This window comes from Myodes glareolus, chromosome 20 (genome assembly GCF_982192425.1).
Source record: "Myodes glareolus chromosome 20, mMyoGla1.1, whole genome shotgun sequence".
Taxonomy (NCBI): Eukaryota; Metazoa; Chordata; class Mammalia; order Rodentia; family Cricetidae; genus Myodes; species Myodes glareolus.
In genome coordinates, this window is record NC_142045.1 from 54,229,787 (window position 1) to 54,257,718 (window position 27,932).

Sequence of the window (27,932 nt, forward strand, 5' to 3'; positions counted from 1 at the left end):
AGAGATCTGCCTGCCTCCGCGTCCCAAGTGCTGGGACTAAAGGGCCCCCACAGCCTGGAAAGGAATCTGCTATTAATCCAACTGGAACACTCTGGATTGTAACTAGGGCTTTCCTATCTTACAATAAATTTTAGAATCTTTTCTTTGCTTTGAACTTCAGCACTTATGCATTTTGTGTTGAAGATCTTTTCTGGTCACACTGCGGCTCAATATACCTCATTTGCATATATGTCTGCATTTTACCCAAGATTTGAATTCTTCTCACATTATTTCATTAAAATAGTTTGTGTCCTTAACTTTTTCCTTTGAGTATTCAAAAATATATATATACTCTTTGTTCATTTAATGGTATCCTAGAGGTCCTGAATACATATTCTTGCCCTAACTGAGCTTTCAAAAGGCCTGTCTTCAAGTTCAAATATTCTTTTTTAAAATTAAACAGAACTAAAATATAATTACATCATTTATCCCTTCCCTTTCCTCCCTTCAATTCCTCAATATCCCCATGACTCCCTCTCAAATTCATGCTCTCTTTAATTACTGTTACACATTTGCATCACTATGTAGACACAACCTGCTGAGTCCATTTAGTGTTGGACTATATATAGGATTTCAGGGCTGACCCCTTGGTACTGGGTAACTAGTTAGGGGCCTCATCCCTGGGCTCTCTGTCTTGGGGTAGGGTATCATGAGATCTTCAGTAGTTGTTAGAGTGTCTGTTAATGTTGTCATTGTTCAGGTCTCATTTAGGCCCATACTGAGGTATCATGGGTATAGCTTCCTTGTTACTTTTAGGAGCCACCACCTCACAGCAGACCCCTGACCCTCAGCTTTTTATAACCGTTCTACTCTCTTCCCTTATGTTCCTGAGCCTTGGGTGCAGGAATTGTATTGGAGATGTATCAGCTGGGGCTTAGTACCTCACGGTGAGGCTGTACTCTTCACTTTGACCAACTGTAGTTTTCAGTGATGGTCTGTGTCTTCCAAAAAGAGAGGTTTCTTTGATAAGGGATGTGGTGGTTTGAATGAGAATGGCCCCCATAGGCTCACAGACTTGAAGGCTTTGTCACCAGGGAGTGGGACTACTTGAGAAGGATTAGGAGGTGTGGCCTTCCTTGGTGGAGGAAGTATCACTGGGGGTGGGCTTTAAAGTTTCAAAAGCCCAAGCCAGGCCCAGCCTCTCTCTCTTCCTCCATCCTGTGGGTCAGGATGTAAGCTCTCAGCTACTGCTCCTGTACCAAGTCTGCCTGCCACACTCCCCACCATGATGACCATGGTTCTAAAACTGTAAGTGAACCCCACAATTAAATGCTTTTTTTTTAAAAAACAAAATAAGAGTTGCCATGGACATGGTGTCTCTTAACAGCAATAAAACACTGACCAGGCTGAGGGAGGTAGTGTGTGCCAGCCTGGCTGGACTTGGAGAATAGATACAGCATGCGGTGAGACGGGATAAGGTCGTGAGTTAGATATTCTTTCTTCTGCTTAATCTAGACTGTCTGTTGAGGCAGCAACTGCATTTTTTATTTAATTTATTACGTTTTTTTTTCATCTCAAGATTGCTGTTTGCTTCTTTTTCAATCTATTTCTCTATGGAATCTTGCATTCATAATATGTAGTATCTCTTCAGTATCATCTCACTGTCTGTATTCTTTTGGATCTCATTTTAAAAAATACAATCATTCCTTTATCTTTCAACTGTTTCTTTGTAAATTAGTGTAAAAAAGAATGGGTTTCACTATGACACATCTGTCCTTTACTTGGCTCATATTCATGCCTGCAGGGCCTTTTATGCCCCTCCCCACAGGCCCCTTTCTCTCCCCAGTAATAATCGTTCCTTTTCATCCTTTACCAAACATTTCATCCCTTTAGGTTATCTGGAACTTCCTGTCACAGTCGGGGTTTTCTCTGAGAGGACTCAGGTCACTCATCTGTTCAATCCTCACGCTCCTGCACTGAGATCTGGGTAGCTGGAATTCAGACCCTCTTAGTAGACAGATTTCTCCTGAAGATGTATCTGGAAATATGGCACAACGTTGGCTCTGTAGATGGCCACCACAGAACAGTCTCCTTCTAACTTCTTTGGCTGTGACTAATGATTTCATGTAGCGTGTGCCATGTGTGCTGCCCTGGAGGTGAAACCCACCGACTCCTCTGTGGAGCACACCAAAGCAGAGAAGGCACAGCACAGTGGTGGGGTTGAGGTTCTCCTAAAGTGGGACAATTAAAGGTCCTCAGGATCTGCTGACACTGGCTTTGCTATAGCACAGGCTTTCAGCATGGCTGGGTCCCACAGTGCGCACGGGATAGAACTCGCCCCTGTGACCAATCAGTGATTCAGACTTGACAACAGCACATGGTCAGACAGGGTGCGTGGGTAAGGCAGCAGGCACTTCCTGGGTGAGGCTTCTATAGTGCACCCAGGTGGACTACACAGCCGAGCTGAGTACGTTCTCTTTGGTCATGTCGTCTGGGGACTGGTCAATGCTGGACCCCACGGGGTTGTCCAGGGCCCCGTTGGCACAGCCGCATAGGCAGACCAGCACGAGCACTGAGCTACTCCTGCTGACGATGAGACGCGGGTGGACTGCACTGGGAGCAGGCGGCAGGAGTTCGTGGGCCTTCATGAGCCTCCGTGCTTATGGCTAGTCATGCTCCTGACAGCCAGCCCCTCCCAAAGGGAAGGCACCCTGGCCTCCTGATTCTAGAGGGTGACACCGTTCTGTCTCAATGCCCGGCCCCTACAATATAGGGCACAGTGAACGTCTGCGGAGTCCCAAAGATGGGAACACACAGGTGAGGACTTTAGGTCCAGATATCCTTTCAAGCTGGCTTTCGTAATGGCACCCTGGGGCACGGGTGGCAGTCAGTGGACTATGTGAGCTCCTTTAACTTGCATATTTAAGGTTCCTGACACCAGGAAGCGTGACGGTTACGCAAACTTCCAGGAGTGAAAACTGTGAGCACACTGACTGTGTGATGCAGCTCTCTGCCGCCCTCGCAGGGAAGCTGGTCTCCTCGAGCTCTGGGTGTCCAGTGGCAGGCACCAAGACACTTTGTTTTCCTTACTGTGCTGTGGTCCTGGCCTCAGGTTCTCACGGGAGTCCAGTCTCTCTAATTCCCAGGCGCTCCAATGGTCACTCACCTCGGAACACAATTATGCATCGTTAGCTTTTCCGTGTGGAGGAGGTGAGCAATGAGGACTTCTGTTCAGCTATCCGTCAGGAGGGCATCTCTGCAACCTTCAGAGCAGGCAGAAAAGAAAAATCCTTACAATGTTTTTAAAGGCACAGAAACTGACTAGAAACTCATTAAAATCAAATTCTAATCACAGAACGCCAAAAGAGCATAGAAATTATTTGGGAAATCTTTTTCTAACGCATGTATCTAATGAATGACATGTGGCCACACTATGCACACAGAGCATTCTGGACTCAGAGCAAGGTGACTCATAACAGAATCAACAAAACTGAAGCACACTGAGCAGAAAATGAGCAAACAGCCAGCGACGTCTGGAAGCTCTCCACGTCAGTCATTAGGAAAGCGAAAGCCACAATGACGTGCAGCCTTGCATCCCCAGAACAGCCAAGTTAAAACCAGTGATACCAAACACCAGAAAAGAGGCCCAGCTGGTGCTGTGCTTCAGGGTTTGAGTCTGAACTGTCCCCAAAGGCTCACGTATCGAAGGCTTGCTGACAGCGGCTGGGATTTTAGGAACGGACTGCACTGGGGGCTCTGCCGTCATCAGCAGATGACAGGGACCCCGGGGATGTGACTCTAAGGGTCTATCTTGTCCTCAGTCTCAGCTTTCTCTGTCTCGCTCTGCTGTCTGGCTGCTATGAGCTGCTCTTCCTAACCACAGTCCAAAGGCAATGGAGCCACCCTACTCATCGTTGCTAAGATGCAGAAACCTAAATGGATAATGAGACTTTACACACACACAAACAGAATCCTATTCAACTGTAAAGAAAATGAAATCACGAAATTCGCAGGTAAATGGGTGGAACGTGACAGTATTACTGAATGAGGCAGCCTAGATCTGGAATGACACATGCGGCACGTTCTCTCTCATCTGTGGTTTCTGGCCCTAAACCTTCACACAGGAGTACACAGCCTGGAACAACTGCAGAAGCTGGGAGGTGAAAATGAACCTTTGGGGTGGAGGAGCGCTAGAGACCAGAATAGCAGGATAACGTGAGACCGGAAAAGTGAGGTATTAACTGGGGTGGGGGGGGGTAGACAACACTGGGGATGTTTGAAATAGCCATCGGGAATGTTACTTTATATACAGTACATATATGCAAGCCTATGGTTGCTTGAATGTAGGCCAATATTTCTATATTGGTGTGGCAGCCAGGCTCTGAAGCCATAGGCCCACCTGAGGTGGTCATGTAGACCTGCAGACGCCTGTCACTGCCCTCAACAACAGCCAGGATGTGCTTGCTACTCCTTCCCTTTTGTTATAAATGTAGATCGCCTGGGGAGAGGTGTTTGCAGAAGCTGATGACTTAATTGTAGGTTGTAGGTGCTGTTCCTAGCTGCTCATTCTGGAAAAAGAATATTAATGAGGTAAGGAGGTATCCACCTCTGTTGAACAGGGGTGGGGGGGTGGGGGGGGATTAAGAGATTTTTTGATATAATAAATGCGGGTAGGGAGAGGAGCCTGCGATACCCTTCCGTGTAAGCTGTGTCTGGTTATTCCTTGTGCCTCCGCACCAGTCCAGTTAGGGAAAATAGTTTTCTATGTTGGGACCCATGGGCCCTAACACTTGAATGAGGACAGTTGCCACAGGCTCATACATTTGTCCCTAGTTCAGGACAAACTGTTCAGGAAGGATAGGAGGTGTGGTGGTGGAGTAGGTGTGACCTTGAGGACGTGTGTCACGGGGGGGGGGGGTAGGCTTTGAGGTTTCCTAGTCTCTGTCTCAGCCCCCTCCCTGCTTTGGTTCAGCATGTAAAGTTCTCAGCTACCGCTCCAGTGCTATTACTGTCTGCTTCCTGCCGTGATTAATAATAAACTAACCTCTGAAACTAAGAAATCACCCAGTTAAACGCTTTCTTTCCTAAGAGTTGCCCTGGTCATGTCTCTTCACAGCAGTAGATTAGTCACTAAGACGAAGCATAAGTACACACACACAGACACACACACACACACACACACTCATACATGAAGGGAAGCTACTTATGATAATGCTCTTTCTGAGAGCTGTAGACTATTTAACAAACCCCAGTACCAGGTTTGGGAAACCTCCTTTCGAGAGCTTTGGTCAGGGGAGTCCAAAAGGCTCCCCAGACAACACAGGTTATGACTGTTGCCCTGGGCTGTCTCCCAGGAGTTGAAGGCATGTCCTTATTGCTGAAGGCAACAGTATATTTGGCCCACAGAATTCAGAGGGTTCAAACTGGACCTGGCCTGAGGCCTCCTCCTGAGGACTAGCTTCTGTTACCTGATGGTGCTAGGAAAGCTGCCAAGGGGACACTCCTGGGCCACAAAAGCCAGCAGGGCACGCTAGCCCTAACGGTGCAATAGTGGCGCTTATATTTTGGCAGTAACAAACGGCTGTCTTGTTGGATATTAGGTCTGATCAACAGGTGGAAAATCATGCCTGGGACTGGAAACCAAGCAACTACTCCTGGTCAGAGGCAGCACGGATCTCAGAGAACCCACTGCTGTCACTCTTCCAACTGAGCACCATCCCTAACTGTATTCTGACACTTACACCCACAGCTAAGTGTGGCTCTCCACTCATCAAAGCAGCTTCCTTCGGAAGCAGATGGAGACCACTGTAGAAACCTACAACTGGTCAAGTGCAAAGAACAATTGATGTGGGGTGCCTGAGCCGAACCGATACATCCATGACACAACCCGATGTAGGATTTCCCTCTGTGAATATGTTTTATTACTGTTGGTTAATGAATAAAGCTGTTCTGGCCAATGGCTTAGCAGAGCAGAGGTAGGCAGGAAATCCGAACAGAGATATATAGAGAGAGTAGGCAGAATCAAGGAGATGCCATGTAGCTGCCAAATGAGAAAGATGCCAAGACGCCGCCAATAGAAACTTACTGGTAGGCCACAGCCTTGTAGCAATACATAGATTAATAGAAATGGGTTAAAACGTTAGAGTTAGTTAATAAGAAGCCTGAGCCAAGAAGAGGCCAAACAGTGTTGCAATTAATAATTGTTTCTGTCTGTTTATTCAGGCTGAGCAGTCTCCAGCTACAAAATGGTGCCCATAGGTTTGGGGCTAACGTGCATTGCCAGCCACACACTTTGGGTCCAGGTGCTTGTTTGCGTGGGGTTAGGAGCAAAGTAGCTGAGAGCATGCATGCTGCTCAGCACCCTGTCTGGGAAAGCAGCTGGATCGGTTCTGCTGGGTGTGCACAGTCAGGAGAGCAGCTGGATTGGGTCTGCTGGGTGTGCACAGGCAGGAGAGCATGGTGGATTCCCACTGCCATACACAGAGACATTTCCAGGCCACACAGTGCTGCATGGCAGATTTAGCTTTTACTCAGATAGAAAGGGTTTATGTGCTACTCAGTGCTTCCCAGAGTTGAGGTGGTGAGCACAGCTTCCACCTAGCAGTCCCAGAGCTGGCAGTAATGTACCCCTGCCATATTGAAAGGCCAAGAGAGGTGGAACCAGTATTCAGGGCTCTGCAATCACACTGCTTACCATTTTAAAATGCTCCTTGTCAGAAAAGGATTTCAGATACACAACAGGACACATTCAGACATAAAAGACCTCTAAATGAGATACAGTGTGTTTTAAAATGTACATAGGCTTGGGAGAGAGAGAAAGAAGAATACAGACAGTTATAAAAAGAAATAAAGTTTTTAATGAGACAGTAAAAGTAATATAAAAGAGTACAGACAGTCATAGATTAAAGGAGTAAAGAAAAATAAGCCATGTAAAGATGGAAAATACACAGAGAGACTGGATTATGTATATTGTTGTGTTTTCTTTGAATTTTTTGACTGCAGGGAGACATTTGATTTTGGGAGCTGCTAAGCTAAACCAACATATATATTTTAAGGGTATCTTGATTTCAAAATTTGAGTCTAAGGGTATGTTACTTTGGAAAAGAAATTCTGCTTTTGTTTCCACAGAGGATGGGAACCTGTAGATTCCTTCCAGACTAATGTGGTTTGATAGGACAAGACCACCCCCCAAGTGTCTCCACGAACCCCTAAAAATACTTACCCCAACAAAAATCAGGAAGCAGTTTGAACAAAATGATGCCCAAATTCCAAAAATGATTGTTCATAAATGTTTGTTTTCATTTAAAAGGGGTTGGGTATAAATCGTTAATGGTTACAGTCGGTCTCAGTCTCTCTCTCTCTCTCTCTCTCTCTCTTAAAAGAGAGATATGCTATAGAGATTATAGAGATGAATACTTTACATTGATATGAATCTTGGTCTATTGATACAAATTTAAGGGTAATTTTGTTAAATGTATTTCTGTTACTGTTTAGACAGCTCATTTAAAAATGTAATGTATAATTAAAAATTGCAGATGAATAGGTAGTCCTAATAGTCAAATTGTAGTCATATTAGTTAGGTTTTCTAGATATATAGAGATATATTTCAGTTAGATAGATCATCTTCAACACTTCGAAGACCTACAGAATATGGCACTTAAAATGTTGTAAGAATTTAGACTTTTCTCAACAGTGAGACATGTCTGCTTCTGGCAGCACTTATTACTTCAGAGTTTGGGCATTGACGGGCATTGAAAAAAACCTGTTATGGAATTTGCCTTCAATGTGACAAGGCTAGTCATCTGGGCAAAAAAAACCTGCTCATTCCTGGACTTCTTGATGATATGCAATATGAACTGCACATGCAGGACACACAGAAAAGTGACTGCTGAACTTTCCAAAAGACAGGATGGTCCTTCAGGGTTCCGGCTTCACAGAAGAAACTGCCAGACATTCTGCAGGATACAGAAGAGAGTGACTGACAAACTGCCAAGATAGGCAAAACAGCCTTCCAAATTTCCTGCTTCATGGAAAAGTCTGCCAGATACTTTGGGCATTTAGGCTGAGGACGGAAGCCCCAACATCACAGAAGAACTGTGGGTGACTGTCCAGGCAGTGAGATGTCTCTGCCAGTTTTAAAACTTTGGAAGGTGCTTACAATGCCCTTCTGGTTTACTTAGGTAATAGTATATCCTTCTGGAGTCTTTGAGGAGTTGAAGACAGATATAGCTTTCCTTAGTTATGATAAAGGATAAATTAGATATAAAACTTTAGATTCACAAAGACAGGATAATTAAATATTGTAACTGTAATTCTTGCTTGATACCTATTTTGTTATATGTAATTTTACTGCATTAAAATTAAAACCTTCCTTTTTAACTAGACAGAAAAGGGGAGTTGATGTGGGATTCCCCTCTGTATGCTGTGAATATGCCTTATTTTATATATATATATATATATATATATATATATATATATATATACTATATATATAATATATATATAGTAGGAGGAATCAAGGAGACGCAATGCAGCTGACGAAGGAGAAAGATGCCACTGGAACCTTACTGGTAGGCCAGTCTCATGGTGATACACAGATTAAAAGAAATGGGTTAATTTAAGATATAAGAGTTAAGAAGAAGCCTGAGCTAATAGGCCAAACAATGCCGCAACTGATATAGTTTCTGTTTCCGGGCTGGGTGGCCGGGAAACAAACGAGCAGTCTCTCTGACTACAGACTCCTGCACTAAGGTCAGGGAATGTCACACGTGGTGCAGATAGATTGTAGGAGCCAGAGGACCAGGAAGTCTGCGGCATGATTGTGTGTTCTAGACAGGGAAGGTACATCCATGAACTCACAGTAGGGTTGCTGAACAAGGTCTGAGCAGTGACACCACCAGCCGACATGCAATGTGAATGGGGAAGTTTCACAGAGCTCCATCTCTCAGTGAAAGGCTCTACCTGCTGAGATGGAGAGTTAGTCTTCCTCGGGAATGTATTCCCAAAATGGCTGTCCAATCTAAGTGGTTAGCCCTGAAGCACGGTAATAAAAACTCACAGAGAGAAACAGGGGTTCAACCTGAAGGTCAGAAAAGCAAAGCAGCCAGCCACTGGTTCTTACCTCGACCTCAGTACAAAAATGGCGATCCTGCCTCCAGGAATCTCAGAGTGCAACTGAGACTGAGAGCTGTCTCCTCCCGTTTTACAATCCTCTCAAGTTCTGGGATTAAAGGCACACACCACCCACACATAGTTTCTATGGCAAACTAGTGTGTCTACTGGGATTAAAGGTGTGTGTTATTGCGGCCTGGTCTATAAGGCTGGACAATATGGCTGTTTTCCTCTCTGAACTTCAGACAAGCTTTATTTATTAAAATATAAATATCACTACACAGCCCTAGAAACATATACATACAAGGAAAACTAAATGATTTAGCAGATTTCCATCCCTGTGTGTGTGCGTGTATGTGTAATAGTAATAATTAAAAAGGGGCCATGAATTTGAGAAGGAGCTGGGAGGAATGAAAGGAATGGAGGAAGGAGGCAGAGGAAATAACGTAATTGTACTTTAATTAAAAAATAAGTGTTTTAAAAAGGACTGGCAAAAATTTAGGTAGTCATTTCACCACATAAAATGATTACTGATCAGATGGAAAAGTCCTCTACATCATTCATCTTTAGGAAAATGTCAATTAAAACTGCCGTGCCAGGGGAGCATGAGCAGCTCCGCTGCCACCCCAGCCCAGATACAGCGCTTTGAGTCCGCGCACTCCAGCACCCACTCCCTCTCCGAGCGGCAGAACCAGATCCAGGAGCACATCACCACCACTGAAGAGGAAAACCTGAGGCATGGCGGGGACTGCAGAAGTCTTAGTGGGCCAGGATTTACTGCGCTTCAGAGGCCAGAGGCCTGGAGGCAGACTTGTGGGAATTAGGCGTTTGCACATAGTGTGGGTAAAAACTAAACTGAGGGATGTGCTAGTTCTCAGTGCCACTGGGAGGAGCGGATTCACGATGGAGGGGTGGGAAGGACGGAAGAACCAAGTGGTGCACACTCGGTAGAGAGAAGCTGAACCACTGTCCATGTCCCAGGCCTGAGCTACTGCTAGAGGCCATGTTGATGTGCATGGCTTGGCCTGTGCTGCCGCCTGAGGCCATGTTGACGATCGTGGTCCATAGTGCTACCAGGGGCCATGTTGGGGAGGCCAGGTGGAGGTCTGTGGTTTATGCAAGTCCATGATCCGTGTTCCATCTGGCTGTAAAGGACAATGAAGCTTCTCCTGCGGCGGTATTTCAATCATCATCTGGGCTTCACAGTCCCACAGTCAAGGCCCTGATGGCCTCTCAGGCCGTGGCCTAGAGGACCTTCTGGTGCCGTGGCTGCCATGGCCATGATATATAAACTAAGTAACTATCATTCTATTTACCAGAAACGACTTGGAAGTCAGATGGGGGTGTGTGTGGGGAAACCTGTTAGATCAAAGAAGCCAAGAAGCAACAAGCTGACCTTGCCTTTTGGCTGGAGACCCATCAGGATTTGTGTCTTAAAATCAAAAGGAATCACCAAGCTCAAGTCCTGCCAGTTCATAAATAGATAAGAAATTACGTCATTTCATAAAAACAAATCCTTTAACAATACAAAGGAATAGCCTACTACTGATATATTCTACAACACAGATTAACCTCAAAAATGGAAGTTAAGAAGTCAAACTCTGGGGAGATGTCTCCTCTACTAAAGCACCTGTGTGTCATCATGAGGGCCTGAGTTCAGCCCCAGCATCCACACAAAGCCAGGCCTGGTGATGTGTTTGCAATCCAGCTAGACAGGCGCAGACGGGGGCTCCCTAGGCCAGTGAAAGAACATGTCTCACTCAGAAAAGGCTCCTGAGAAATACGCGAGGTTGTCCTCTGGCCTCCATGAGCACCCACACCCGTACACACTCCCCCATCTAAAGTCAAGTCCCCAAAACCATGTTCTAAGATTCCATTTGGATAAAACGCCTTAGTATTTATGAGACCAAACAGACTGCTGGCGGCTCAGGGCTAGCAGAGAAAGGATGGACATGAAGTTTAGGGACAATAGGAATTTCTAAATTGCATCTTGGTGACAACTGCTCAAATCTTGAAAAACACAGACTTAAGAATTTACAACAAGTGGGCTTTAATGGCATGTAACTTGACTTTAGCAAGATGGTTTTAAATATTTCTACAAGGACGTTTACAGCAGCTTTATGATAGCTCATAAAGCTATCTCAGAGGGCTGCAAAAGATGGAAAAATATGACCTATTTAAGGAACAAAATATTAGTTGTTAATAAAAACTACTTAAGAGGGACTGGAGAGACGCTCAGAGGTTAAGAGTACTGACTGCTCTTCCAGTCAGTCCTGAGTTCAATTCCCAGCAATTGCATTGTGGTTCAAATCTAGCTAAATCTGATGCTCTCTTCTGGTGTGTTGGCATGCATGCCAGCAGAACACTGGATACAGAACAAACAAACAAACAAATCTTTAAATTTATGACTTAAGAGCTGGAGAAACTGCTCAGTTGGTAAGAACTAAGAACAACTGCTGACCAGCCATGAAGATCTGAGTTCAAATCCTCAGCAACCATGTAAAAGGCTGGGTATGGCTGTTACACCTGTAATTCAGTACTATGGGAGATTTGCGTGGGTTTACTGGCACTAATCTATCTCCAGGTTCAGTAAGAGACCCTGTCTCAAGGGAATAAGGCAAAAAGTGGTACCCCAGTGGTTCTCAGCCTTCCTAATGCCGCAACCCTTTACTACAGCTCCTCGTGTTGCTATTTTCGATGTTACTGCATAAGTGTAATTTTGCTACTGTTTATGAATTGTAATGTAAATATTTGTGTTTTCTGATGGTCTTAGGTGACCCCAGTCAAAAGGTCATTCAACCCCCAAAAGAGTCATGACCCACAGATTGAGAGTCACTATGATAGAGAAACCATATGCATACACCACACTCACTCTTAAACATAGAGTCACAGAGATGAATCTCAAAACACGCTCTGGCCTGCCTCCCTCCCTACTTCCCTGTTTCCTTCCCTTCCTCCCTCCCTCTCCTTCCTCCCCCCCCCCTTTCTGTGTGTGCATTCAAGTTCAAACTCTAATTGAATCACATTTATAGAGATGACAGTTGACTTTTTCTTTATCAAAAAGAAAAATCTTAGGACATCTTCCAGAATAAAGTTTACATACCATGAGCACCCGGTGTTCTGAAACCTAATAGTATCAGACTTAGGAAGCAAACCCAAGACTGGTTACCGTCACATTCTACAGACTTGGGGATTACAGACTAGTCACTTCACACAGGCAATTACTACAGGTGGCCTTCACTCCTGCACCCTGGGACACTGGAAGGAAAGTCTGAACTGTGCACACAGCACACAAACCACGGAAGAGGCCACTTCCCAGCCAGTGGTATCTGTGACCACACAGGACTCGGCCCGGAAAGAACTCTGCCACCCTCTGTCACTTACGTTCCCTCCTCCGTTCACCCTTGAATAACCTCAGCGTCTGCTCTGAGCCAGTCCTGGAGGCACGACAAAAATGGAGATATAAGCTCTGCTCCCGCACCTGTCTGTAGACCACTCACACAGGCCTGGGCTAACATGGGGCACTTTGCACACTCCTGGAGGATATAAAGAATATTTATAGCAATTGTACCTTTGGTCCAATAGCAGCATTCCAAGAATTAAGTAAAAGGAAGTGGGGAAGGAACCACCGGACCAGTTCATTCTGGTGTATTTCCAACAGCCATAAAATACCCTCCCTGCTGAGAATCAAAACAACTTGCTAACAATGGGAATCAGTCAAACGAACTATGCCACAGTCAGTAGAGAGACTATTTCCTGAAGTCATGAGATACATGCTGTGGGGAAAGAAAACAAACAGGAAAAGACTGTCATTAACAGTCCAGGGACGGAAGCCGGAAGACGAAGCCATGCACAGTAGGCCTTTCATAAGCAGGCTTGACAGAATTCCCCTGGATCCTCAGGAAGGGTAAAATGCGGCACAGTTAAGAGAAGGATCTTGGTTCAATGTTTGTTGAAGTTGATTTAAGAGTCTGCACTTTATCAAGTTCCCAGATAAGGTGGGTGCCCCTGTCACTAACCCAAGATGGCCATCTTCAGGTGAACACAGGCACAATTTACTTTTTATACCATCTTACATATTCCATAAGGTAAAGTACATTTGTAATTCTGCAGAATGTTTGAATACATAATTATTTTTTAAGGCAACTGTCTTAGTTAGGGTTACTATTGCTATAAAGAGACACCAAAACCATGGTACCTCTTATAAAGGAAATCATTTAATTGGAACTAGCTCACAGTTCAGAGGCTTAGTCCGTTATTGTCATGGTGGAAAAGCAAGGCAACACAAGGCAGAGAAGGTGCCAGAGAAGCGGCTGAGAGTTCTATCTCTTGCTCTGCAGGCAACAGGAAGTGAACTGTGTGCCACAGTGGGAGTAGCCTGAGCATGTGAGACCTCAAAGCCCACCCTACAGTGACACAATTCCTCCAACAAGGCCACACCTCCTAATAGTGCCACTCCCTATTGGTCCAGCATTGAAACACATGAGTCTACGGGGGCCATTCCTGTTCAAACCACCACAACAACCATCTTGAATACTCTGAAATGGGATTAAAGATTTATTATGTTCAATACAGAATAATTTAAAATAAAAATGAGCAATGGCATAAATAATTAAATTTAATTTTATTGTTATTATTATTTTAGCTCTGGGGTTCACACTCAAGGCTTTGCACATGTTAAATGCTCTACTACTATGCTGGAGCCCCAGCCCTCTAATTTTTAAGAGAATGGTTGAAAACTGCTGAAAGGCCATGAGGCTATTAATATTTACAAAGCATGGAGAAACAGAATGGTAAACTTTAGTCATGGCATGACAACTGGGTAAAAATGGCAACGTTGTTGTTAAAGGTACTAAGTTTAGGGGGAAAGCTGGATTATACCTGTGATTCTAGCCCTTGGGAGGTTGACAGAGAAACATCACCTTGTGCCTGAGGCCCACAAGGGCTACAGCAGGAATCTATCTTAAACGAAGAAGGAAATATACCAAATGTTAGTATCTTAGGATCCTTGGGAGGGGTAAAGCATGTGTATTAGTCACTTTGTTGCTGTGAGAAAGAGCAGGAAAAACCATCATCTTGGGCCAGTGAGATGGCCTAGTGTGTAAGGCGCTCCTGAACAAGTCTGATAACCTGAGTTGAAGCCCCAGAACTGACTCTCTAAAGTAGCTCTCTGCCCTCTGTATATGTTCCGTGGCACATGTATGCTGGCATTCATACGCTTACACCATACACACCCACCCCACCAATAACAACAACAGCAACAACAATTTTTTTTAAAATCATCTTACTGAAGGTAACATTTATTTTGGCTCATGGTTTGAGTTTAGTCTATGGTCAGCTGGCTCCACTGCTCCCATGGCAGGCAGAAACCTCTTGGTGGAAGGGCATAGTGGAGGGAGGCTGCCCACTGTATGACAGACGTAAGGAAAGAGAGAGAGAGAGAACGAGTAGCTATGGCTTCCCTCTTCTTCGGCTTCTGTTCTGCCTGGGCCAAGCCCACCTTCAGTTGCTGTCCCCTCTGCAAACATCATCACAGTCACACCAGGGACAAGCCTGAGGACTCTCCTCGGCATCTCTTAAGCTGGCACTGGAGGTGGTTGCTCATCACACCGGGTTTAAAGCATTTCAGCAGTACGTAAACTAAAGGTGGAAGGACAGAGGCTACCACGGTCCCTGGACAAGGATGACGCACAAACCTGTGAAGCATTTCACTTAGAAAATATTCACTTCCTTTTAAACTTTGTAGAACAGGAAAGAACGAAGGCAGGGTTAGGATTAGGAGGTGAGGATGTCCCTGAAACATGGCAGGGCCAGGGGACAGATTGGAAACTATTCAAGGCTTGGGAAGGCAGGACCAGGCTAGCTCACTCCCCAGAAGCAGACACTTCTCATGGACGCCTTAAAGACGTAGGCAATGTACAGGCACGGCACTACCTCTGATAAGGAAGATAACGCCCAGTCTGATGCCCACTTCCAGGCTGCTTCTCCCAAGAGCCTCAGTTCATTTCCCTTTCTCCTTCCAGGCAGCACAGCCAACAGTGACAGATGCTACTGACAGTCACACACCAGAGAGCACTGTAAGAGGATAGAAGATGCTTAATACTCAAAGTGGGACTACTGGTTAATAATACAATACTTTTCCAAGTTCAAAAGTAAATTGTACCCTGCTCCGGAGCTTCCATTACAAACTGTGTAAGAACGTCTAGACACAAACAGCACAAAGTCTGGCTGACGGATGAGCTCCAGTGTTGTGTGTAGGGCAGAATGTTGCAAGTTCATAACCTAATTACAATGATCCTGTGTTGTGATCCACCTGCAGGGGAACTTCCTTGTGGTCTGTAATTGACAAGGATGTTTGTGTTCTTTCTGGCCGGTGGGTCTCCACAGAAGGAGTAGAGGTATAAAAGGTTGCTGGGCAAAATAAAGGTTTCCATTCTTCCACCTGCAAAGAAGCCTCTGCGTCTCAATCCCGGCACCCCCCGCCAGTCTTGGCTATCCAGGCTGCACTGGCCGCAGCAATCCTGGGCTAGCTTTAATCCCAAATAGTCATTCCTCGGCTACCTCTGTGTCTGGCCTAACGTCCTGTGACTAACAGATAAAAATCCTTGGCCTGTACGAGCAAACCCATAGTTTCCAGCCGTCCAAGGGCTGAGGGTGGTAGCGTCTGAGGCCTATGGCAGAGCTGCCCCCACTTTGCTATAAGCCACCTATCTGACACAGTCACTAACTATTTGAAAAGAATCTTGATTTGTGGCTTCTTTGCGCTGTGCCTCTAGAGACTTCACGAGGCTTTTTTCACACTGAAACACAGAATCTGCTCCCAGACCAAGGTCACTCACAGCTCACTGCACGCTCTCGCTCCCTTTCAGGTGGGAGCTGTTCGCTCGCTCTCTATCAGAAACAAGTTTGATGGCGTTCTTCACTGTGCCCACGTCAGGATTCCAAAAACTGTTCTTGGTCCTCATGATACCTGTGAGGTACGCATATCCCACGAGTCAGCACAAATACCACTCCACCCCAAATCCCTGCCAGGTTCTTACTCTTTACTGACAGCCTGCTCTTCACACTGGACTTAGTGAGCATTGGTGCTCTCAGGAACACACACGGAGGGCGGGTTTCCATTACGGTCACAGTCAGAGGGGATTTTCCCAAACAGCAGAGCCTAAGACCAGGACACGGGTGCACATGGCACCCACTTCAAAGCTGCCAATACATGAAGCACACAACACCGCTTGTCGTGGGGCAACCCACAGACCCTTCTACAAAGACAGGCTAGAGCTGGAGAGCACCTGTAACTTTCTGTCTTCCTTCCAGCATTACGAGGTGGAGAACGTGAATGAGCCACATGGGGGAATGCCTTACCCCCATGACCTTATACCGCACAGGCACCAACAGAGGCTCATCTCCAAGGAGGACACTGCTGCGAACTGTGTTATACAAGAGACATGACAAGGAGAGGCTGAACACAGGAAGACCAGTAAATACACCGAGGGATGGAAACCCAGACCCCAGTCCCCCCACACCCGAGTCCTCGCTCCAGATTGCTTTCTCTTACTTTGTTCTCAAGCCAACAGTCAGGCAACCCTCTTTCACTTGGCCAAGGAGATCCTGACAGAGCACACAGTCCAACCTGCATCCCAGAGCACCTGGAAGGTCAACCACCAGCCCACTGACTGCTGTTTAAAAACCTGTGTGTCTAGAAGACAGGTTTATGTATGTGGGCCTAAGCAGGAATTCCATCTGCAGCCCTTCGGTAAGGGCTTTCTTATCCAGACGACATTCCTGCAGGGAGTCTATTGACAAAGACCTCAGGACAGTACCTTTTCCCGAAACCATTCCATTTCTGTGCGTGCCCAGGCCTGTGGAACTCAAGGGCTCCAGGGAAGGAAACCATATTCTGAAGAGAACTTAAACTGTGATGAAACTGCAGACACAGCAGGGACGAGAACACCGACCCCATGACCTTAACAGAAAGTTTCGAATTGAGGAAATCCAGCCACCTGAGCCTTGACTTGCGGAAGCATCTGGGAAGCTGGACTGTGGGCCAGTGCCTCAGTTCCTCATCCACGCCAAGCTTTCTGAGAAGCCATGCCTAAGCAACATATAGACGTAGACTTGCAGCTGACCGGAGTCAGGTGGGCAGAGCAGAAACGGGGAGGGGCAAATCCTGGCAGCCCTTCAGCATGCCTGGGATCCGGTTCAGGTTAATTCCGGGACCCAGCCTCAGGACCACTTTGCTCCCAGAATCAGGCTGGAGTTCCCAGGGTGCACTAGCCCTACCTTCTGACGTGCTATCACGGGCACCCCTTCCCCACCCCGAGGCCCCCAACACCAACTATACCTGAGCACAGCTAGAGCATCACGTACCCCAGAGAAGCAGACGAGCGTGAGGGTGGTGACTGCTCCCCGTGGGGCTCTCGGTGGGATAAACACCATGGCCGAGGCAACATGGGCCGGAAAGGGCTGACTCCAGCTCACTGCCTGCAGGCTTTCATCCAGGGATATCAGGTGGAGCTGAAGCAGAGGCCATGGAGGGCTGCTGCTTTCCTGCTTACTCCCCACAGTATGCTCAGTTTGCTTTCTTATACACCTCAGGGCCACCAGTCTGGAGCTGGCACGACCCACAGTAAGCTGGGCCTTCCCACATCAATCTATAGTTTAAAAAGTGCACCGTAGGCTTCCCTGCAGGCCAACTTGGGGAGGGGCACTTTCTCAATTAAGGTTTCTTCTTCCCGAACGACTTGAGCTTTTGACAAGTTGACATAAAGCCAGCCAGCACAGCAAATGAACTTGTGTTCTCCCAACACAGGCACATGCGGAATAAAACACAGCCTTCTCCCACTCTCCAAGGTCAGGAGCCTCGGCACTTACCTTTGGTTGGCCCTTTAGGTTTTATTTTTGTTTTCCCTGGTACTGGAGGGCTGGGGAGATGGCTCGGTGGATAAGTACTTGCTGAGTGAGAATCAGTACTGGGCTTTGAGTCTCCAGAACCCAAGTAAGTAACGGGAGCATGGCAGCCAGCTAGAAATTCCAGCTTTAGAAGGTGGAGACAGGATCGCTGGAGCAAGCTAGCCACAATGGGAGTTCCAGGTTTGACTAAGAAACCCTGATTAATAAAAAGAGGGCAAGGGTGATTGAGGATCAATGCTGACATCATCCTAAGGCCCCCACATGCATGCAAACATGTGCCAACATGTCATTCCACATGTGTGTCCCTTATATGTAAACATGCACCAGCGCCTGGAGGATGTTGGCAAGTGCTCTACCATGGCCCTATAGCCCCAGCCCCTGTGTTTGTTTGAGAAAGGATTTTGCTACATGGCCCAGGCTGGCCTTGAACTTGTTTATGAGTCTGCCTCAGTAACCAGAGCAGCTGGAATTACAGGCATGTGCTCCATTATACCCAACTAGTTCTTTCTGTCCTGATAGTAAACTGGGGGACACCAGTTTTGATAGCCTGGCAACAAACAAGTTAATGGGTTCGACTGTTGTACCACAGCCTCTGCCACCAGCTCACCACTCCCAAACCTGTGCAACTGCTCCCTGCCCACATGTCTGATATACTTACTGAAAGAGGAAGAAACGTGAGGGTGACAGACACTTTGGGGGATAGTGGAGACCTGTGGGAACAAGAACCCAGCGGCTTTCATCGCAGAGGTGGAGCTTCAGTACTCCCTTGAACATATCTTAGAAGAACAGATCATGTAAAAAAAAAACTATTTTTCTTTTCTTTTTAAAACATTTATTTTGAGTGTGCATGTGCACACATGTGCATACTCAAGCATGTGTCATGGCACGTGTGTGGAGGTCAGAGGACAACTTGCAAAAGCAAGCTCTCTTCTACCATGTGATTTCTGGGGGCTGAAGTCAGGTTGTGGGGCTTGGGAACTCAGATGGACCCTCTGAGCCGTCTCTTGGGTCCAAATCTGTTGTTCAACGCAGGTTCAGTTTCCTTTTTAACTCATCTGGCTGGCCCTGATTCGGGTCCCTAGTGTGTCACCACGGAGGGTTGGTGGGAGAGTCTGCGCTATCGAGCTAGCGCCTAGATGGACAGCTCATGCATAATGGAGATCCTAGAGTACCTGTGGCACTGCAGAGAGGCTGGGAACAATGCAGCCCTCACTTCTCACAGTGAGGGTTCGGTTGAGGCTCCTGTACCAGGCAGAGAGTCTACTTTTGGTAAAGGTGCCAAGGCTTGCAGAATACCCGGAGGAAAGCCTGGTGCTGTGCTTCCTTCACTTTGGTTCAGACACCCACATGAATGCCACCCACTCCAGGGGTAGCTGTCTATCTAAGCCGTAGCACCATTAATAAAAACCCAGAGATAGGAACTAGGGTTCAACCTGAAGGTCAGAAAAACAAAACAGCCAGCCGCTGACTCAGTCTGAAATGACAATCCTGCCTCTAGGAATCTCAGAATGAGACTGAATGAGAGCTGTCTCCTCCTGTCTTATATTCCTCTCTAGGGCTGGGATTAAAGGCGTGCACAACTTCTGCCAGGTTTTTATGGCAAACTAGTGTGGCTACTGGGATTAAAGGTGTGTGCCACCACTGCCTGGTCTGTAGGCTGACCAGTGGGGCTGTTTTACTCTCTGACCTTCAGGCAAACTTTATTTATTAAAATACAAATGAAACATCACTACACCTAACCTCGCTCATTCCCTAGACTCATTCATTCTAGACTGAAGGCATCCAGGGTCAGGGAACCCTCACAGGACAGATTACTCTCAAGATAAAGGCAACATCTCTGTTGGGTGAGGCTCCTCTGAAGAGCAGAAGTAATCACCCTGCAGGAACCAGACTGCTTCCCTAAAGTGACGAGAGAGGTAACAACTTCCTCAGACCACCTTGCAGAACCAGAACTGAGACCCTGGCCAACCAGACCCCCTTGATCAGAGATTAACCCCTTGCTTAATTATGCACACATATCTTTTGCCCCAGTCTCGATTCCTTCTCCACTCCATTTAAACCTAAAGTTAAATGTTTCCCTGAAGATGAACTTGGGACCATTAGACCCTTTGTCTGTCCCTCTTCCCAATATGGTGACTGAGTCCCCTTTCTTTATCATTACTTGCTTTTTAAAAACTGGACTGTAGGGATGTGGTGGGAGGGGAAGGCAGGGGGTAAGCCTGGCTTGTTCAGACTGCTGGGCTCAGGCCTCTGCCCTAAGGCTGCAGTCACAGGCCATCAAGGTAACCACTAAGCCTTCTAAGCATGATTCCCTTCCAAAAACAGGCTGTGATGTGGTACCTGGTGTAAGGCGGATCTGTGAGAATTAAGTACGTTTGTTAAGAGGACTGGTGGGGTAGATTGGTGGGTGAAGCTTGAGGAGGTTGAGTTCCGGTCCCCAGAATTTCTGTGAAAAAGCCAGGCGTGGCGAGGCATGGAGTTGCGGCAGAGACAGGTGGACCTGGGGGCTTGCAACCTCGCTAGATTACTCGAAATGGTGAGCTCCAAGTTCAGTAAGACCATCTCTCAAAACACAAGGTGGAGAACGGCAGAAGATGCCTGATACCAGCCCCCGGCCTCCAGAGACACATGAACGGGTGAGCACAGCAGTGTACATACACATACCTCCACCCCGCCCTAGACAACGTCAGGTGGGGAGCCAGGCAAGATGACTCATGCCTGTAATCCTAACACTCGGGATGCCAAGGAAGGAGGATTGCCCATAAGCTGAAGGCTAGCTTGGGGTATATAAGTGAGTTCCTGGACTATAGAGGAAAACTCTGTCTCAACAACTAAAAGTTGTATAATTAATAAAAAGGCTAACATGGACTCTTAGTTAAATTTTTCTTCTTCCATCCTTTTAAAAAGTGGTAAGAGGAAGAGAACATTGGAGCCACTGGGCGATGTCTTGCCTACCACACACATTAGACGATGGGTTTAACCCCCAGGACTACGGAAAGCCAAGAACAGGACCATAGCAGGAGGTGCAGGCAGGTGTGGCAGATGTTCATGGTCATCTCAGGTACAGACAAGAGTTTGAGGCTAGCCTGGGTTACGTGGGAACTGTATCAGAACAACAACAACAAAGAGGGCTGGAGAGATGGTTCAGAGGTCAGAGGTGCTTGCTGCTCTTCCAGAGGACCCAAGTTTGGTTCCCTTGTTAAGTAGCTCACAATCATCTGTAATTCCAGGTTCAGCATACCCAACACTCTCCCCTGGCCACTTCAGGCACCCACACATACATGGCATACACAACAGAAATACATACACATACATAAAGGGAAATAAATCTTTAGAAAGAAAAAACAAACAAAAAAATGACTCCAAGTCAACTTTTGGCTCCCTGAGACCACAATGTCACCCTTCGTTGAAAATCAAAGTGTGAGGAGAACCCGTGGTCAGTATGTAAAATAAATCAAAAAAATAATTAAATAAAGTAAAAAAGAAAGGAAGGAAAGAAAAAAGGAAACCAACCCCTCCCCACCACACTCCCAGGCGAGAAGGTTGAGGCAGATGACGGCCGTGTTTGCAAACATGGCTGCTGACTTGGCTGCCATTCCTCCCCTTCTCACATCCAGGCTAACAAGGGCACCAACGTGCCTTTCTAATGTGTTTATCCCCTTTAGGTAAACAAGTCAGATGAAAGATGGTGCCACATCTGTAGGGCTATAACAGCTTTTAGCACTATCTATCCGGAGAGAAAAAGCATCAGGCCATTGCCTTGCTATGGAGGGACCTGCAACTTTCTCTCTCCACATCTTCTTTTAGAGGACTCGGGAGAAAACCGTGTTGGGTAGTTATGTAATTGTGATCTCACGCTAATACTCTGGGGGGTCACTCTGGCTGTCAAAAAAAAAATAGGTGGCACAGGCCTTTAATCTCAGCACTGGAGAGGCAGAGGTAGGCAGATCTCTGTGAGTTCAAGGTCAGCCTGGTCTACAAAATGGGTTCTAGGACAGCCGAAGCTGCACAGAGAGACCCTGTTTTGAAAAACAAAATAAAACAAAAATTAGGGTGTTTAGCAGGCTTTAAGGATCCTAAGTTTGATGACCTTTACAGAAAAGATACAGAAGGTCACTCTGTATTAACCAATGGCGCTCCAGAGATCCCCAAACAGCACAGACTACTGCTAATGCTCTTGGTTACTCTTCAGAAATGGGCAGTAAGACCCTATTGCTGGAAACATTACATGCTTGATCTAGCTGGTACTCAACGGGAAGCTTCACCCCACCTGGCTAGCTTCTGTACTGCTGGGAAGTACTATGCATGCACCGAACTGTGGACCCTGAAAACTACAATCAGAAATGGTCCGACAAGGTATGTCCACGGATACACCAGTGGCACCAGCAGTGGCACAGTGGTTATGGCGTGAGCAAGCACTTCCTGACTGCATGAGATGGACCGCAGACCTGACACTGTGGCTAGACAGCTCCTAGGGAGAACCTGGCACTACTGTTCTGCCAAATGGATACAGTATTAAAGCGACCCCTAATCACTCTCGGCTCTCCCCATCAATGAGTACATCGCCCAGCCTCTCAGACAAGCTTCCTGAGTAGAAGACAATTAGCACAGAGATCCTCAGCTGGTCACCATGCAGACAACAAGAGGCTGGGGTGCTCAGTAAAATATCTAAATGGGATATTTATGTCACACTCCTTTCCCCGAGGATCAGGATCTTCAAGGAAGAAGGGGGACAAAGTGTAGGCACCAAGATGGCAGATAACATCAAAGACACAGTGTTCTCAAAATACAACAGGACACTACCAGACGGACTCACAGCATCTGTGATAACATGCACAAAACTGCACAAGCTCAAGACAGCCTGCTTGGGGGATGGGGGCATAAAACCTCATCAGTAGTCCAAGAGTTGTTAGCATCTGATAGCTGTAGCTGCTGGAAGAGAGAGTAGGGTTTTTTAACTGCATGATTCCTGGTAGGTCAGCCGCATTCCAGGGCAGGGCTCACACCCAAGAGTAGTTGGGCAATAAATTGGACAGGATGGGCTTACAAAAAAAGAAAAAAGAAAAAGTAGAAGTTGGGTGGGTAGGGAGGTGAAGATGAGGAGCAGGACAGGGTGAACATGATCAAAATTTACTATATGAAACTCTCAAAGAATAAAATTATTTTTTAAATGTAGGTGTTTATGTATTAATTAATCCACTTAGCATAATGCTTCTGAGATCTATATTATACATATTATTTAGTATTATATAGTACATCAGTATTTTCCTTTGTATAGAGAACTTTGCTCTTTCTAGTTTGTGGGTAATTTTAAACTGTCATGAGCAGTTTTGTTAAAAAAAAAAGGGGGGGTTATTTTTTTTTAAAAAAAGGATATTTTGTATCTCTTAAAGAAATAGGTCTAGCCGGGTGGTGGTGGTGTACACCTTTCATCTCAGCACTCCGGAGGCAGAGGCAGGCGGATCTCTGTGAGTTGGAGGCCAGCCTGGGCTACAAGAGCTAGTTCTAGGACAGGTTCCAAAGCCACAGAGAAACCCTGTCTTGAAAAAAAAAAACAGGGAAAAAAAAAAGAAAAGAAAAGAAACAGGGTTTACTGACAAAGAATTCTGACAGGCCTGAAATGGGTGATGATGTTACCTTACCAGACCCCAAACCATTGAAACCCTTCTCTTTAAAGAATGGGGCTCCTTAAGGGTCCATTGCATCAGCCAAGTAACAGAATGCAGAGACAGTGAGGTAACTTGTGGCCGAGGCCTCCTTCCCCAACAGGAAGGATTTGGTAACTTAGTGTGGGTCAAAGTCTACATGCTACAGCCTTTATGTCCAACCCTTCCCTTACGGTGAGAGGGCCACAAGCAGTGGGGTGAAAAGTCACACAGACCTCCCACCTCATTTCAGCAAAACTGTAAATGAGTCTGTCACCTTTGGTTTCCTATTTTCTTGGAAACTAAGGGAGTGGGTTTATGGATCTAAGTGCCTGGCAACCATTGCATATTTCTTTCATTCATACAATGAAAACAGAACCATATGCCAACTGATTTTACTGAGGTACTGTGAACCAGGTTCCCAGAAAGGAAAAACAAAACAAACAAAACATCCAGAAACCCACCATACCCGTGAACAGTTTAGCTGATGAGAACTCCATGACTGGAGAGCTAGCATGTCTGCAGATCTAGACTCCAATCATTTTGTGCTATCTTTAGTCCCCTGAACAACCACTCATTGCCCAACTCTGGTCTAATGGCCTTGTGACTCTCAGTAAAATTCTCTGGACTGTATTAACTTAGTAGGCCGCTAACTTTCATCACCCCAGAGCTAAGGCCGATCAGCCAGCATCAGGCAGGGCTCTCCCGTCTTTGCTGCGATTGCCTAACTGATGTTTCTGCAATGCATGCTTTTAAGTGACTTAAGTTATGACTTTCCTTTGTCCTCTAACTATAAAAACATCATGAAACCATTTCCACATTAGAACATGTATTTGGGAAGCCTGAATCTGTGTTCCTAGACCGTGGTCCTTCATACCTGACTCAAGAATAAACTCGTATTTCCCTTTGGGGTGATTTTTCTAACACTTCAGCAATCCACAATCACAGGCACAGTTCTCTCTGGTGCCTCTTTTTAAATCAAAGGAACATTCAATCCAGCTGTAGTGAAGTTACTTAGAACAACGGTTCTTGCTGCGGAGTCTGCCTTCCCTGTCTTCATCCACTGTACTTCAACAGTTCCATCTTGGAATCTACACTTTCACAAATTGCCAATCAAGTATGACAGAGCCTGGTAAGAATTACAGGATAGAATCTGAAGAAAAATAATTTAGACGAATATAACTATCTCTCCACACAAACAAAAAGAAAAGAACAGCATGGACCATGTGACTGCGGGAGTCAGTTCTTGGCTGGATGTTTGTTTCGTGATCCTGAGAGCAAAATGGAATCAATACGGAAAAAAATACAGATCTTTTCAAGGGTTAAGTACATCCTCACTCATCTTATGTTGTGTCCATCATTACAAAGCTATTGACATACAGAATGTTCCAGAAGTGCACATGATCCCAAGAGGACACGTGTAGCTCACTACTCTGGTCTCTTCTGGGGAGTTGAAAGTGCTGGAGACCCAGCCCAGGCCCTGGAGCGTGACCGGCAAACGCTCTACCGCTGAGCCAGACCCAAAGCCCAGTTCTATTTTTCTGCTGAGTATAACTCAGAGGGGATTTGAGCCACTGGAAAAAATGCTAACACATTTGATACAAACCGCCTGACTGGAGGCAGCCTAACCCCCAGGTTTGCCAATGGTGTGTGTTCAGAAAAAGCTGAGCCAGCACCCACCTGCATGAACTTGATCCACTTAACAAACACCTGTAAGCCTGTGTAAGACAGATGAGAGACTATGATCTTTTTGGATCAGTCTGACGAGGCAGTATTCACATCCAATTTATGAAAAATAATTGATATATGAAAGGCTTTGAAACTAGAGACACCTGTATAGGGCTGAACTTATTCTCTGGAAAACAAAAGAGAAAGGCAGTGTGGCAACTTTTAAAAGACCCAACACATGCAAAAACAGACAAGACTTGCATGCCGAACATCCGTCATTGGCTGCTAACCTCTCATGGCCCAGTGCACTCCTGCACCCTAAACCTTGAATCAAATTCTCAATCCTTATGTCAAGTTCAGTCAGTAATCCTAAAAAATCAGTTTTTAAGTAATGTAATTATGAAGCCAGCAACATGGTTCAGGGCTCTTGCCATTAAGTCAGGTTCAGGGCTCTTGCCATTAAGTCAGAACAACTGAGTTTCAACTACGATCGCATGTGGAGAAACTATTTCCAAAACGTGTCCTTTTACTTCAACAGAGAGACCCCCCCCCCCCCCCCACACACACACACAGAGAGAGAGAGAGAGAGAGAGAGAGAGAGAGAGAGAGAGAGAGAGAGAGAGGCAGGCATGCACACAGTGTTTAAAAAATTTTTTTAAAGGTAAGGATGATACCCTTTCTAAAACTAAAAACATTTCCTCAAATTTCAGAACGTTCCAAAACCACACAGGACACAGTCGAAACAGGTTTCCAACCCCTGCAGTTTTCATAGGAGTCGACCTCCAATAACTTTAAAAACTTGATTCATAACGAAAGGCTAGGCATAGGTCCTGTCAATGTATCAATGTTTACATTTTTATTCACAAATATAAAGCACACGTGATACCACCTTCGTGTGTCCTCTAACCACGGGCGTTATTTACCTCTGGGATGTGAGCAGCAACGCCCTTATCGGATCATTTGCATAAGCTGGAGCTGAAGCGGGTGTGTTTCCTTCTCCTTGCAGTCCAGGGGTGTGTGTATGGGGGGGGGGTGCCACCGCTCGCCCACCTCCGCAGAAGTAGCTTCAACCCCGCTCTCCCAGGGCGGGTCCAGAGCCAGTCGCCGCGCTCCAGTACCAACCGCCCGGCAGAGCCCAAGGTTCAGGCGCAGCACCCGGGTACGCCCGGGCGAGTGCCAAAAAGCCAGCGAGGAACGAGACACACCCACCTCACCCCTCTGCTGCCAAAGCCTGGGAACCGCGGCGTGCGGACCGGCCGACCGCGGGACTCTGCTCCTCGTCCGCCTCGGCTCTGCTGAAGCCCACCGCGGCGCGGCGCCACCCCGAGTCCCGGGAAGGGAAAACCTCCTCGCGACGCGACAGTCAAGTGGCCCCCAAGGGTCGTGGGCTCACTTTGGCTGTCGCTAGTCAGCACCCGCTTAGCGCTAGCAGCTTCAAGCCTCCAACCCCGTGACGCCCGAGGGGCGGGGCAGCGCGCCGCTCACCTCCGCTCGCCCCGCCCACCTCCGCTCCACTCACCCCAGGTGAGCCACAAGGGGCGGAGCTCACCTCCGCTCGCCCCGCCCACCTCCGTTCCACTCACCCCAGGTGAGCCACAAGGGGCGGAGCTCACCCCCGCTCGCCCCGCCCACCCCTTCCCTTCCTGTCCCAGGCTATTAACAGAGCAATCTGGACACTCCTCTTTTCTTTCAGTCCAGTCTGGCCTAGAGCCCTCTGGGTAAGCTGCCTGAGTCCACGCAGAGATCGCCCATCTGGCTCATACTGGAAAAAGCAGGCTCTGGCTTGTGAGCACGCACTCCCTAGACACTGCGTAGGACGTCCCCTGCCGGTGAGGCTGGAAAAGATAGAGCCAGCAGAAGGCTGCAGGGGTTTCAGGGTGCAGGAGACCCCTTCCGGTGCCAGACCTTGAAGACCCAAGCCCAGCCTGAGGTGCTCGCATCATGCCGCCAGTTTTTCAGGTTTACATTTGGCAACTGTCTGCAGATGAGGATGTTCCCAAGGCGACATGACTTGAGACGCCTGTGCCGCTAGGCAATTGCTTTAGTGCACTATAAATTCTGATTTTTAAAAATCAAAATTTACAGTAATATACCTTGTGGTTTTTTTTTCTTTGCTGGCCAGCGTTAATTCAGTAAACATTTGTTGAGAATTTATGACTTGTTAGTCATTTAAAATACGACATGATTTTCTCCCACTGTCTCAAGCAGATCTAAGTTCAGGATTGTAGTCTAGGCCTTTTACCCTCCCGATGGGGCTAAACTGACCTTGCCAGGAACTCAGAAATGGCCTGGCAGGGTAATAAAGGCCCCTCGGGTGTTAAATGTGGGCTGTAAAGGGAACAGGAGTGTGCCTGCCTCCCATCTCAGAGGAGGCATCCTGGAAGAAAGAAGCCGCGAATGAACTCAAGTGAGGCTGTGGTCGTTCTCCCCCTCCGGCCACGCAAAGAGAAGGTAGAGCACCAGAAATAGCTAGGGGGATCCTTTTGCGTGGGGGCGGGGTGCAGTGGCAGATCATTGACCGAAGAAAAACAACGGCCACTATCTGTGGAGTGTGTTCTTTAAACAGGGTTAGCCATCCATCTCTCTAAACTAGGTGTACACTATCCTTATATGCTAGGC

General features: G+C 46.7%; 1 protein-coding gene across 1 annotated transcript in view; it reads right to left on the reverse strand.

Moving 5' to 3' along the window:
* Nucleotides 1-26,448, reverse strand: part of Gpr160 (G protein-coupled receptor 160) — a 49,103-nt gene extending 22,655 nt beyond the window's left edge. Inside the window, exons 1-2 of the mRNA XM_087899611.1 lie at nucleotides 26,237-26,448; nucleotides 3,146-3,242 (exon numbers count right to left, since the gene is read on the reverse strand). The gene's annotated coding sequence lies outside the window, so the exon portion shown is untranslated. The remainder of the gene's footprint in view (nucleotides 1-3,145; nucleotides 3,243-26,236) is intronic.
* Between the last annotated feature and the right edge of the window lie 1,484 nt (nucleotides 26,449-27,932).